The sequence below is a fragment of the Oryctolagus cuniculus genome, chromosome 4 (assembly GCF_051225735.1).
Source record: "Oryctolagus cuniculus isolate XC-2025 breed Fujian yellow rabbit chromosome 4, ASM5122573v1, whole genome shotgun sequence".
In the NCBI taxonomy this organism is placed as follows: domain Eukaryota; kingdom Metazoa; phylum Chordata; class Mammalia; order Lagomorpha; family Leporidae; genus Oryctolagus; species Oryctolagus cuniculus.
The window spans coordinates 144,322,547-144,335,961 of NC_142870.1; positions in this window are offsets into that span (position 1 = coordinate 144,322,547).

The window sequence follows — 13,415 nt, forward strand, 5'->3', positions numbered from 1 at the left end:
GGAACTGGAGGGACTGGAGGTCATTATGTTAAGTGGAATAAACCAATCACAGAAAAACAAGTATCACATGGTCTCACTTATATGTAGAATCTAAAAAATCAGTGCTCTCACAAAAATTAAAAATATAATGGTGGTCACCAGAGGCTAGGGAGAGAAGTGGGGAGGGAGAGATGGGGATGGGTTGACTAACAGTTATTAGGTCATAGCTAGACAAGACCAGGAAGTTTTGGGGTTCTACTGCACAGTAGGGTAAATAAATGTATTTACCCTGATTGGATATTATACAATGTATACATGTAACAAAATATCACACAGTATCCCATAAATATACACAAATTTTGTATGTCAAAAAATTTTAAATTTTTAAAAAATATTTAAACTGCAATTGAAAGGCAGGGTTTGGCATTTGGCCTGCTGGTAAAGGAACCAGTTAAGATGCCTACATCCCGTATAGAAATGCCTGGTTTCTAAGACCAACTACACTTCGGATTCCACCTTCCTGTTAATGTGCACCCTGGGAGGTAGCAGGTGATAGCTCAAGTAGTTGGAGCCCTGACACCCACGTGGGAGATGTGGATTGAATTCCCAGCTCTCACTTTAAGCTTTAACCTGATCCAGCTGAAGCCATTATGGAAATTTGGGGAGTGAGCCAGAGGACGGGATCTCTCTCTCTCTCTCTCTCTCTCTGTCTCTCTCTGGGTGTATATGTATGTGTGTTTGTCTCTCAAATTTTCAAAAGAACTTGTATTATTTTAAAAAGCTATAATCAATAAATCAATTTTTTAAAAATATATGTAGCTGAAAGATAATAGAAAGGAACTTCCAAAAGTTTGTAGAAAAGGCATTAAAAGATAAGTTTGTTTTGGTGCAAAAAATTTTGAAATCCATGTATAGTATTTTTTCACAAAATACCCTTTTCATGAACATTTTAAAGACCCCTTGTATGCATAGATTTCATATTTTTTGCATGAAAAAGTTATCTTTTAATTCTATTTACCACAAATATTTTTAAAATTTCTTTTATGATTTTTTTCTTTATTTGAGAGACAGAGCTGCATTTGCTGGTTCATTTCCCAAATGACCACAATAACCAGGGCTGGGCCAGCAACCAGGAATTCAGTCCAGATTTCCCACGTCGGGGGGCAGGAATCCAAGTACTAAAGCCATCACCACCACCTCCCAGGCTCCACCCTGGCAGGAAGCTGGAGTCAGGAGCCAGAGCGAGGAATTGAACCCAAGCACTCCAGTGTGGGACACAGGGGGCTGAACTACTAGGCTAAAGGAACTTTTTGAAGTACACTTGCACATTTGCCTCAGAACTTATCTATATAGAGAAAACAGTGGCTACAGAGATGGAATTCTGTGGGTGGGCATTTGGCCTAGCAGTTCAGATGCCAGCCGGGACATCTACATCCCATATTGGAGCGCCTGGGTTCAAGTTCAGCTCAGCTACCAATGTCAGCTTCCTCCTCAAGCACACCCTGGGAGGTAGCAGATGGTGACTCAAGTATTTGGGTCCCTGCCACCCACGTGGGAAACTCAGATTGCATTCCAGGCTCCTGGCACTGGTCTGGCCCAAGCATTTGGGAAGTGAACTAGTGGGTGGGAGATCTCCCTTTCTCTGTCTCTCTGCATCTCAAATAAATATAAATAAATAAAAATTAACCAAAAAAAGACTTGTTGTGGGGAGCAGGGCCTGTCTCCCACAACATGGCGAAATAAGTACTGAGACTACCGAGACTAGACTAGACCACTGAGACTATTAAGACTAACTCTATGCATCTGATCTCCCATCATATGGCGCTGAGAGAGTAAACAAATCTTACACAGCTGCTTCGTTAATTAGCTGATTGCTGACCCAACCCCTTAAAAGGGGGGGGGGGGGGACAACATGCGCGGCCGCACCTCCCTGAGAGAGTCGGTGGGAGAGCTCGCCGGTGCCGCTCCTCCCGCGGGGGAGCGGCAGCAAATCCAGGAAGGACCAGGGAAAGAAAACAGCGCAGGGTCCGGTGTCGTTCCTCCGCGAGTGGGGGAGCGACACTTGTGAAGAGTCTATAGATAAATGTAGATTAATTTTGAAAAATTAAATTTCTATAAAATTTCACTTTTGTATATAATTGCACTTTCTTTTCTTGGATGAAAGTTTCCCTTGGAAGCTGATTTTTTTTAATTAACTATGAAAAGAAAGAAGGACTAGGTAAGAGAGGAAAGTCTTGCTATTCACATTATTGTGCAATAGTTGGAAAAAGAAGTGATGGGAATATGTATGAAGCTGGGATGCAGGATGCTGGGTCACGACTGTGGACAATATTTCAGTGCATGAGGGACAGATACCACCTGGGCCTGAATCAACTGGTGAACCACAGCTGCTCTCACAGAAGAAACTGGCTGCAGGCCCACAGGGCCAGGCTGCCGCCACCAGGGGCGCTGTTAGCCTGGAGCAGCTAGGTTGCTGACTGCAAGGAAGGGGAAAATTAAGTAGCTTCTGAGAGTAGGAAGGAGAGCAAGCAGAATGGTGGGTGACACTGGACTTCTAAAGCCAATGTCTAATTCTAAGAATATCTTCATTGGCACCAATAACATAAAATTACTTAAAATACATGTTATGTTAAGCTTCCCATGTGAATAAGTAAATATTAGACACAGGAGAGAAAAGAGAAAAACCTCACCAGTCAGAACAAATCACTGCTAGATTTTAATTGCATCGCCTCAACTCTCACTGACAGGGAAAGGCGGAAGGCAGGACGTTGCTGTCAAATTATGCCAGGAACTGCCTGATTTCTGTCATGAAAGACAGACTATTTTTAAAATGTGCAATTCAATTATTCAAGGTTCAGTATACCTACTATGGTACTCAATAAACGCTGGTTGACAATCGTAATTTCCCGTGTTTCAGGTTGGGAATTTGAGACTGTTTTAAAGCAAACCTTTTAAAGCACAGAACTTTATGTTTCATTATGATCTTTTGCTTCTTTACTTCATTTTTAAGTTAACCACAGTCCCTTGGTTTTAAGCTGTGGTTGTTTTGTGGGTTGGTTCATGCCTCATTAACAGTTCCAGAATATTACACTTTGACCTGAATCAATATTTCTTCTATGTATGTACATATATATATATATATATCCTCTATTCAAAAAGTTAACAGGGTCTCAAAAAACACACCACATGTCATGGAACCAAGATTTCAAATGACAATAAAGGTGGCTTTAGCAGCTTACAATAATTAAAGATCTACATCGACCCCACAGTGTGCTACTGGCAGTGGTTGCAGATCTCCTAGGAGCCCTCAGTGTATTTGCACATGCATCTGCTAAACTTCAGCTCATCTCTTTCAGCATAATCTTCCTCTTGTAGTTCTTATGTAAGTTAAGGACACTTGGCCATCTCATACTGTACGTATCTTCTAGGTTTATCCTTGTCACTCTACAATTAGGTGGCAGTAAAATTGGTGTGATATTTGCCGGGTCTAGATGATGCCACATACTTTAACTAAACCAGAGATATAAATGACTGTGGACCAGCTGAAAGTAGAGTCTGGACTGGAAAGGGAAGGATTGGATTATTTTTTAAATTCTTCACTTGCTATCTCTGACCTTTCTCGTGTCAAGGTTTTGAAGGCATTTTGTCTGACTTTGAGAAGATAAGTAGCTCCACAAAGACAGGGCTGATGATTTGAGGCAGTTCAGAGTAATGTAGAAAAACATTTGAAAGATACTCAAAAGGGTCATATTTAATCATTAGTAACTTTCTGGATTACTTGTAAAATATATAATAAACACAGAGTTAATACCTATAGTGAGACATCCATCCTATTTGGACCTTTATAAGTGTTACCCCAAATCCCTGTGATACTGAGAAGTGGATTCACAGGTGGGGAAACAGACTCAGAGAATCAGAGAATCTCCCTCGGAGTGTCACTGCTACAAGCCGGTGGCAAAGATGGAGATCCAGACACTGTCCACTCCAAAACCCGAGGTCCTGGCATCCAAACCGTGTTGCGTTGACATGGAAGATTACAAGACTGACTTCAAAATTTGGGAAGATGCATTCGTTTCTTTCAAACAACTTTTATGTCTCACCTCCCATCACTCCCCCAGAACCACCCTAATCTTGTTCCCTGTTCTCTCCCTTACAGATGGTGGCACTGTGGGAAAGCCCAAGCGGATGTCTCCAGCATATCTACATTGACGCAGGCTCCACTACCTTGTACAAGGTAGTCACTGCCTCAGAGCCTCATTTGCAACTTGCAGATAACAGCAAAGTGATCAGGGAGATTAAATGAAATCACATTTGTGGATTACACTCTATCTCCAATACTGGTTTCCAGATTTCCTTCATTTCTACAGTAGTTGCCTTGCTGCTTTCTTGGGCACTAGGTTATTCTCTGCCCCTACTTTCCATTCAACTTGCCTTATCCTGAAATTAGGTTCTATAATGGAAAGAGCCCTTGACTAGGAGTTGTAATTGGAGAGATACCTAATTTAGAGAGGTGTGTGACATTCTACTTCATTTCTCTGACTGTCCATCTGTTAGGTCCAGGAACTCTTTTCCTGCAAATCCATTTATAACACTACCCTGTGCTCCAGGGCCACTGTTGGCAATTCATGAAACCAAGGAGATCAAGGATGATGGCAGGGCTGGGAATTGGAGAGTGGAGGCACAGGAGGAGGAAGTTTCTTCCACCATTCAGGACTGTAGGTTGCAAAGGGCAAGAAAACACAAACCAACTGTAAAATACAAACGAACAAGAAGGGGATTGATTAACTTAATGTCCATGTATGGCTGAAAATGAGCTCAAGGGATATTGTTAGGGTTTGATTTCTCCCTCCTAGGTCAGCTTGCTGTTATCACAGATCTCAGACAGTTTCTTCCCCATTGGAACCAAATATCTACAGCTGTTCTATCTATGCCCTTTCAATTCACTGGAAATAGAACGCTTCTCTCTGCCCTAGCATTCTCAGAAATCTCATTATATTGCAACATGTTTCATGCTATAATTAGATTCAAGCTCTGGAAGTTTTGTGCCCATCCTTGAACCAACTGATATAGCCAGAAAAATGGGATGCACTCAATGGTTTAGACCTAGATTACATGCCGCAGCCCTGTACCCATCCTTAATCCAACACAGGTTTATATGCAGATTACCTTGGGCCTGGATCACTTCTCTCCGGAGACAAAGACAAGAGCCCCATTCAGACCTGGGAGGCGGTGATCTCCCAAAAATCAGAGTAAATGGTGTCTATAGTATGCTGTCCCAATACTGTCAACGGTTTAAAGGTTGCAGATGACTTTGTGGTACTTATCAATGCTTCATATGAAGGAGAGTTCTTCCTATGGTCTCTAACTTCCCCACCCATAGAAGGCAACTTGCCTCTCTGAATCTGTGTCCAGCTAGTATCCATATGGAGGTCACTTGGAGGAAAAGACATGGGGATGTGGCTTACTAACTCAGTTCAAGTGTTTCTGTTCCCCCAAATCTAGAAGCATTCTGCATAGCCATCTGCAGGTACACTGTAGCAGGCAGATCTGTGCCCTCCAGACACAGAGAGACATCAGACAAGAAAAAGAAGAGCCCTCTCCCACCTACTATTTCAGGCTGGTAAAGCCTCGGGGTAGAGAAAATGATCCAACGCTAATGGCTTTGCTAATCAGAAGCAGTGGCCAAGATAAGATCTTAATTTTCTATTCCCTAGACCTTTCAGTACTCTATCTAGTATTCATGAACTAATAATTTCCTAGAGTCATACAACCTTGGAAAACAGGCTAAAAAATGACTTGCCCTTTACCTAATGAAGAAGCAAAGGTCCAAAGAGGAGTAGACCCTTGCTCAGGATCAAATAGCAAATGAAATCACAGATTCTAAATCAATCAAAGTTCTATATTCCAAGTCTCCTGGGATGAGAAAACCATATTTGTATACTTGCATGATATTTTCATTCCTAATCCTGAATATCACTATCATTTTCAATAATAATATTTCAATCCAGAAACACTTCAAGCTAATTTATCAGCTTGGAGTTCCTAGATCATTCAGGAAGTATCCATTAACCCTAAAGTCATCCCAAACCTTGGTGGCTTACAGTCACAATTATTGGTTAGCTGCTAGTTAGAAATACTTAGGGGAACTTTTCCCATACATACAGCCTAGGTCAGAATTAACAAGTTTCCTGATTATCTCCTTTTGATATGGAAATCTGTCTTTTTTTTTCCCCAGTCTTCCATTTGACCCAGGAGGTAGCATTTTAAGGACTCCACCTACTTGCAAGCTTCATAGTTATTTCTCTCCACTCTGCTATGAACCAAAGAATCGCTCCCACATAGTATCCCCACCCTCTTGTTTCTATTTTCCTTCTAATTTTTGGTCTATGCAATTTTCTTTAATCTCATGTGTGCATTCAAAAGACTCATTATATTTAGTTGGGAAATTCTAGGTATTTTGTATTGAAAGGATTTATCAGAATTTCAGGTCTACCCACTCTCTTTATTTTAATAAGGTGATGATAGTCAGGATCTTGGGGGCATATTTTGTAATGGAGTCTTCCCTTTGTAAGGAAAAGTGGAGTCAGAAAAGTCATGATTGAATCAGCCCTGTTCATCTGTGTTTACAAAGCTTAGGAGGCTGAGGAGGAGTCTTGAGGCCTTTGAAGAACCCTTAAGAATATGTGGCTGGTTATTTTCACAGTCACAGGTAAATCGGTCTCCAGCTGTAAAAGCACCCAAGACACAAGAAGAGTCCACAAGTCTTGTTGAGGATACTTTCCTGCTCCCCACTCATCTCTCAGAAATGGGCCTGTATCCAACGTCTACTTCTAGACTACAAAACACCCTTGAAACACCAATTATTGTTGTGAACAATTATTCGTTTCCTCACATGTCTGCAGGCCACAGTTTTTGGCTCAGCTGGGCAGTTATGCCAGCCTCACTGGAAGTCACTCAGGCAGCTGCTGTCATCGGACAATTGGTCCAGACCAAGTGGTCTCAATAGCCTCACACACACAGCTGGCAGACAGTGCCGGGTGTCGGCTGGGCTTGTGTCTCCAGCAGACTCACCTGAGTCCTTTCTGTACAGGTGGCTTCCAGAAACAGCAAGAGGAAAGGGCAAGCTCCACTGAGTGGTGTTTCTTCCACCCCTATGCTTGCACCCCATTTGTTAGCATCCATTGGCCAAAGCAGTTCATGTGGCCAAATCCAGAGTCAACGTAAGAGATGAAGGGGACGTCACAAAAGTCCAGACATGGGCAGGCGTGATTCCTTGGGCGCCATGACTGTAAGAGCACAACTCAGAGCCCAAGAGCATAATAGACTTTGCGCAAAGAGCAAGGGTTTGGTGTCAGACATACTGAGGTGAAATCCTGACTCCTTATCTGTGTGATCTTAGATAAATGGTTTTCCCTCTCAGAGCCTGTTATGGGTTGAACACGACTTGGATCCCCAAACTCATGCAGATATTTAAACCTCATAACCTTCTGTTAATAGTTAATGGATTAATACTAACAGCTAATAAATTAGAGGATTGATCTAATTATATGGTCTCTGGGAGGTAGGCCCAGTGGGAAGACTAGGAGCTCACCCTTGCAAGATGGTTGGTTATTTAAGTAGAATCTGGCCTCTCCTCTTCCTGCCTCACCATGGGATTATTCCACTGCATACACTCCAGTTTTGCCAGCCTCCTGGACTTACCATACTAATGGGACCACTCAATCTTGAACTGTGAACCTCCAAACTATAAGCCAAAATGAACCTTTCAGTTCCCAAGAAACTCCTCTCAGGTATTTTAGTTAAGGGAATGAAGAGCCAACTAAAACAGAGCCTCAGCTTTACCACAGGGAGAATAATATCTACTTCACAGGATTGTCATGAAGCTTAAATGACATAGGCAAGGGCCCTGTGTAAACATGCTTTAGTCTACCCCACCCAAAACAATATTTTCTCTTACTCTACCATTGCCTCAAGATTTCATCCTATTGCATTCTCTTTTGCTCCCTTGAAAATTTTCATGGAAAGAGCACTATGGCTTTAAAATCATATGCATGCTGCAAAAGGGAAGGAAGGAAGGAAAGGAGGAAGGAGGAGGGAGGGAGGGAAGAAGGGAGGGAGGGGAGGAGGAGGAGGAGGAAGAGGAAAGGGTAGGGGAAGAACAAAAGGAATGTAGACCTCCACAGAGCTGGCAATAGTAGTTCCAATTCTCCTTTTTCTTTCTGCACTGTCCTCCTAACTGAGGCTCCAGACCTCACCACAGCTGCAACGTGCTGCTGACTCTCAAAGCTGTGTGTCCAGTCCCATCCTCTCCCACTGCCTGATGTTCAGCTTCACTTAGATGTCTTAGAGCAGAAGTTCCCAATATTTAACCTCATCAGATTCACCTGGAGGGCAAGCTAAGGCTCTGCTTGTGGCTCCTCCCCCATGGATTATGCTTGCTGGATCTAACATGGGCCTAGAATCTGAATTTACCACATTCCCAGGTATTGCTGTTGGTGGTCTGAGGACCACACATTGGAACTACAGGCCTAGAACCACTTTAATTCAATATGTCCAAAACCCTGCCATTCTTTTTCCAAGACACTCCTCTTCCTGAATATCATGTAATAGGTAATAGCATCTATCCAGCTGACCAAACTAGAAACCAGTTAGAATTAAGGGTACTAAGCAGCCAGAGAAAATATCCTCCCTCCTCCACCACTTATCCATGGTTTTGCTTTCTGGAGTTTCAATTATCTGTGGTCAACTGTGTTCTATAAATATTAAATGGAAAATTCCAGAAATGTACAATTCATAAGTTTTAAATTTCTCACCATTCCAAGAAATCTCATGTCATCCTGTTCCAGCCCACTCAGAATGTCAATTACCCCTTTTTCCAATATATCTGTACTGTATATACTACCCGCCCATTAGTCACGTGGTAAGAAACAACATAGTACAAACAGGATTTGGGAGTGTCCTTGGTTCCAGCTATCCACGGTGGGTCCAGGAACACATCTTTCACAGACATAGGTAGACTGCTTTAAAGGTTCAAATTCTTCTGATTTCTATTTTTCTTATTTTCACAGATACTTCAGTCCTCATCAATTTTGTCTTCTATTAAACAGAGCCATTTGATGATACCCTCTAATACATTTTTGCGTTAAAGTATTTTTTAAAGACTTATTTATTTATTGGGAGGTAGAGTTATAGAGAGAAGAGACACACACACAGAGAGGTCTTCCATCCTCTGATTCACACCCCAAAAGGCTGCAATGGCCAGAGCAGGGCCAATCCGAAGCCAGGAGCCAGGAGCCAGGAGCCTCTTTGGATCTCCCACGTGGGTACAGTGGCTCAAGCACTTCCAGGCTATCAGCAGGGAGCTGGATCAGAAGTGGAACAGCCAGGACTTGAACTAGTGCCCATATGGGATGCCAGAGCTGCAGGAGGAGGCTCAACCTACTATACCACAGTGCCAGCCCCTCCTTAAAATGTTTTGTCTTCTCTTTCCCCCAACTGATAGGAAGAATTATATAATTTTATTATTCACCTGGGCTAATGAGAAGGTAGAGGAAATAAATTTTGCCACTAGAATCAAGATGTCCAATAAAGTCTGCACCTTTTGGTCCTTGTGGGTAAAATGTCTTAAGATGTCAGTGTCTCACAAGGGAAAGAGAGGAGGCTTCTTCCAAGTTTAAAGATAGAGATTGCAGAAGGGAAACAAGCTCTCTCTCTGTCACAACTTTTAATGATAATCCTCCTCCCACCATATTGGAAGGGTCACCACAGTTGAGAAAAAGCTAAAGCCACAGGGAGTCTGACTTTCCTGTGTAAGGCTGGGTTACACTTACCTTTGCAAAGGTGTGCTGGAGACATCCATGTCTGAGTGCCCATGACATCCAGCCAAGAAAAATTAAACAGATTGCTCGGATTTCATGAGTCAAATGTATCTCTAAGTTTCCTGGCACCCTAAGAATTCCAGCTAAAAAAAAGGAGCCCTGAGTCTCACAAGTTGGCTATTTCGCCAGTTTCTCCATTATTCTCCTTGTCTGTTCTTTGCATCTCCCACCCCATCACAGTGCTCTGTCTAAAACCTGGTCTGATTGTGTCACTTCCCTACTTTAGAATTTCTGAGGCCGACCTTTGCCTATAGGAAAGCGCAGCCAACAGTTTGTTGTTGTGCAGGAATGGAAGAGAAGCTAGAGGTCAGCATCTGAAGGCTCATTGATTTTATTCAAAGAATTCTGGCTTTTATCATGTAAGCAATAGGAGCAATAGAAAGTATAAAACAAAGGAATGACACACAGCATCCTTTCTTCTCTTTGTGCTATTTGTATTCTGATATTAGCATAAAAGTTGGACTTAGGATGGAAACCAGAGAATTAGGAAGTTGTTTTGATAGTGAAAGAACTGGTGAGGACCTGAGCAGTACCTACTCTTTATGCAATGTTGCTGTTTGGGTTTGGGTGGAGGTGGTGGCAGTGGCAGTGGCAGCGGCAGTGGCAGTTACATGAAGGATCCAGGCTGGTAATTTTGAAACTACGGAAACCCCGGTGGGACTATTGTTGTGATGATGAAGATATAACAGCCTGGGTCTTTGCACTCTTGACTGAGATGAGATCATCCAATGTTGCTAACTATATTAGCATTTCATAAGCTGTTGGGAGAGCTTGGGCCATGAGCTGAAGCTGAGCTTCCTAAGTCCCCCAACATCCAGGATTAAATCAAATGCATCATAGTGATCAGCATGGCCTTTGGGCTCGTCACACTTAACAGCATTTCCTACCTCTCTGTCCTGAGAATTAGATCTTCCCCATGGAGGCAATCATATGCATTTAACACTGGTATGATAAATTCCTTCTTATTTGGTTTTTAAAATTAAGGGAATAGAGTAAGGCAGAAATTCCAGATTGTGTGAGGAAATGCGATAATGACTGGCCTTGTGGGCTCTGGCTCATTTTCTCCTGCTCCTGACTCCCAGTGCAAAGTTCTCCCATCCACTTCACAGGGAAGGGGCAGGGACCTGAAGTTAGGGCAGCTGGGCAGAAGAGGCTGCAGGGAAGTGTGCGATGGGGCAAGTGTTTTGCTCAGTAGCGCTCAAAATTGTTAGGATGGTTTTGTAATATTCAATAAGATAAACATTTCATCCCCAAAGCAATTACAGAACACAAATAACACATAAAAGAATAAAATATCTTAGCACCCCCTGCAGAGCCCATGGAGGTCTTACCTATATAGTGCCTATCCATTAAATATTTCAATATCTAAATCAGGAACAGCAATTTCATATGAAATAATTAGGAATATAACCCGAAAAAGTTCCATGCCCCATGAGGTTCATTCTTTGTACTATATAAACTATTTTAAATTTTGCTTGATGTCTCAAAAGAGTCAAAGGAAGATGTACAATTTAATTAAAGTGAAAGTATTTTAACTCCGTCTCCAGGACAGCCTCTCAGTATCCTCCACCTGGTACACAACTGATCTTCAAATAGTTATCTTTCCCACTCTTAACACCCAACCTTCAAACATGTTTGCTGAGATCCTGTGCCAATACCTACAATCTCTCTCTTGGTCTTTCTCTCTCTCTCTCTCATTCTCTCTCTCTCTCTCTCTCTCTTTCTCTCTCGGTTTCCCTCTCTCTACTGTCTCTTAATATTCCTCCCCTCTAACTCCTTGATTTCCTCGATTTATAAGGATTGGGGAAGGGGGCGTCATTTGACACAGCAGTTAAGATGCCACTTGGGATACCTGCCTTGCATATCAGAGTACCTGGGTTCAAGACCTGCCTCTACCTGATTCCAGTTTCCTGATAATATGCACCCTGGATAAACAAAATCCTTTCTACTCAGAATCAAAAGGCTGGGGGGAATTGACTCAGCATTTTTTTCCCTTTTATACATTACTATTTTGTTATAGGGTCAAACTTGTTGCTAAGGAATAATGTGAAGTGTATCAGAAACTTTGACATCAGAATGATGCACTGGTCAGCAACATGAGCCCTGGCATCAGAAAAACCTGTGTTCAGATTCAGGTTCTGCAGTTTTCTTCTTTCCTAGGTTTCGATATCCACATTTGCAAAATGGCAAAGGAATGTAGGAGGATTGAATCGGATAATTTATGTAAAGCATTGAATATCGTTCCTGGCAACTTTCATTATAATTATTCATTCTTATCTTGGGGGAAAATAGTCCATGGAGAACAGGAATTCAGCCCAGAACTATCCTTCCTATTGGCACAGGACATTAAACAATCAGAAAACAAGTTACTTCTCCATCCTCTCCCCCAGAGAAGTAAATGCCATTTTCTCCATTTGCCATGAAGTATTCCTGCCTTCTCTGGGGTCACATGGCTCAGCACACTTCCTGGCAACTCAATGCACATCAATGGGTTGATTAATGGACTGGTGAAGTCACGACTATCTCAGGGACACCAGATGCGAAGGAGCTAGCACAGAGCCTGCAAGCATTGCTGGGGACAGAATGAAGTGCCTGCTCCTCCGCAGTCACTCCTGGACCAGCTCTGCCGCAGTTTCTGGATGCCAGCAGCCCACTGAGTTGCCCTTAACCACCACCGGGGGCACAGTAGGAGGTTTGTTTGTTTGCTGGATTTTTTTTTTTTTTTTTTTTTTTTTGAGCTCCCATTGCTTGTGACACATTAGGCTGGGTGCAGAGCACAGACGAAAGGGTGGGGTCCTAACATTCCGGGTGTGTTCTCTTCAGCAGGGCAGAATTGTCATAGACCGATGCTTCTTAAAAGTTAAATGTGCGTAAAAATCACGGAGGGAATTTTGTGGCAAACGTAGCTTCGGGTTCTGCGTGTCTAATAAGTGCCCAGGTGATGGTCATCCTGCTCATCACAGCCTCAGCCCAGGTTGCCAATATAAGGTCTCTAGACTCAGTTGGTCCAGTTGAAGAAGCTCCCTCTGGTTTTTGTTTGTTTGTTTTGCTTTGCAAAGATTCCCAAGCACAGATAGCCATGTCCTACAGAGGTGAGAATGAGAGATATACCAGTGAGGACAGCCCCTATTGTTACAGGGAGAGACAGCAAGTTTATTTGACATTCTGAAAACTTCTGGAATGCTCAGAAACAGCAAATGGCCAGTTTTAAATGTCCCCCTGTCACTTCCCAGGCTGCCCCAGCTGGGGTTGGGGCAGGGCTCCGATACCGATCTGCACTGCAGAACCAGCCCCCACCTCTTCCTGCCCACATGACTCAGCACAGATCAGAAACCTCACATTTTAGTCTCTAAATCTCTAAAATGGGAATGCTTATCACCCCCGGCTCAGAAGCTTGTATTACATAAGATGATTTGCAGGAAGCACCTAGCACAATGCCTGCAGTGACCATTAAATGCTATGTGTCATTATTGTGATTAATAAAACTGGGAGCCATGATAAACCTTCTTTATCAGCGCTTTGTCAAGGCAAGCTGGAGAAAGATAAATCTAAATTGGA